This window comes from Sapajus apella, unplaced genomic scaffold (genome assembly GCF_009761245.1).
Source record: "Sapajus apella isolate SASKATOON/1434 unplaced genomic scaffold, GSC_monkey_1.0 scaffold113, whole genome shotgun sequence".
NCBI lineage: Eukaryota > Metazoa > Chordata > Mammalia > Primates > Cebidae > Sapajus > Sapajus apella.
The window spans coordinates 885,876-887,373 of NW_022437053.1; positions in this window are offsets into that span (position 1 = coordinate 885,876).

Sequence of the window (1,498 nt, forward strand, 5' to 3'; positions counted from 1 at the left end):
TCCTTGTTTGCAAGTCTTTAAAATAAAAGGTTGTGGGAAAAGAAACATCACCCCAAATCTTCGCATGAAATGTAACCATAGAAAAAGCACAGAAGTGAACACTTTGCAGAGGCTGGCACTGTACCCATCTGGACAGCATGGGCGAAGTGCAGGTTCTCCTCCAAGAGGATACCAGCCTGGGCAACACAGTGAGACCTTGGTAGGTCTCACTGACAAAGGTAGCATTAAAACACACACACACACACACACACACTCTCACTCACTCTCTCTCTCTCTCTCTGTCTCTCATTCATGAATAGTAATGCAAAAATCCTATAGCACATTGGAATAATTATGCCACACAACCATGTGAACCTTATTCTCGTGAATCACTATTAGAAAATCTGGTATGATTCCTGGTTGCAAGACGGTAAGGAGAAAAATCATGGTTACCTCCATATATGTTAGAAAGACATTTGATAAAATTCAACATTTATTTCTAATTTTTGTTCACTTCTAGTGGAATATAAATACATCTAGCCAGGCTGGGCAAGGTGGCTCATGCCTGTAATCCCAGCCCTTTGGGAGGCCGAGGTAGGCAGATCACGAGGTCAAGAGATCAAGACCATTCTGAGCAACATGGTGAAACGCCGTCTCTACTAAAAAATATATAAAAAATTAGCCAGGTGTGGTGGTGTGCACTTGTAGTCCCAGCTACTTGGGAGGCTGAGGCAGAAGAATCACTTGAACTGGAAGGTGGAGGTTGCATTGAGCCAAGATTGTGCCACTGCACTCCAGCCTGGTGTCAATGAGACTCTGTCTCCAAAAAAAAAAAAAAATACATCTAGCCAAAAGCTGCCATCATGCATGATGGGTGAAATTCTGGAAACATCCCTTTAAGATTAGGAATAAGACAAAATGTTCAGTATTACAGTTACCCCTGTTAATTAACATTAACTACATCAGTCAGTGCAGCTACAAAAGATAAAGAGATTAGGAAAACTGCTGGGAGTGGTAGTTCACACCTGTAGTCCCCACACTATGGGAGCTCGGGACCTCCCGGCACTTGAGCTCAGGAGTTCAAAACCAGCCTGGGAAACATGGTGAGACCTCGTCTCTGCAAAAAATACAAAGATTAGCTGTGTGTGGTTACATGCGCCTGTGGTCCCAGTTACTTGGGAGTCTGAGGTGAGAGGATTGCTTGAGCCTGGGAGGCGGAGGTTGCAATGAGCTGAGATCACGCAACTGCACTCCAGCCTGGGCATTAGAGCGAGACTCTGTCTCAAAAAAAGAGCTTAAGAATACTAAAATGAAACCATTAGTACTTGGAGAGGAAACCAAATGGGTAAGTCAAATTGATATTGAGAAAGTAAGAGAATTCTGTAAGGTAGCTGAAAAAGCTGGCGTTTTACACAGTGAAGTCGTAATTGTTGTCTTTTAGAAGTTAGAGATAGAGGCTGGGCGCGGTGGCTCAAGCCTGTAATCCCAGCACTTTGGGAGGCCGAGGCGGGTGGATCAC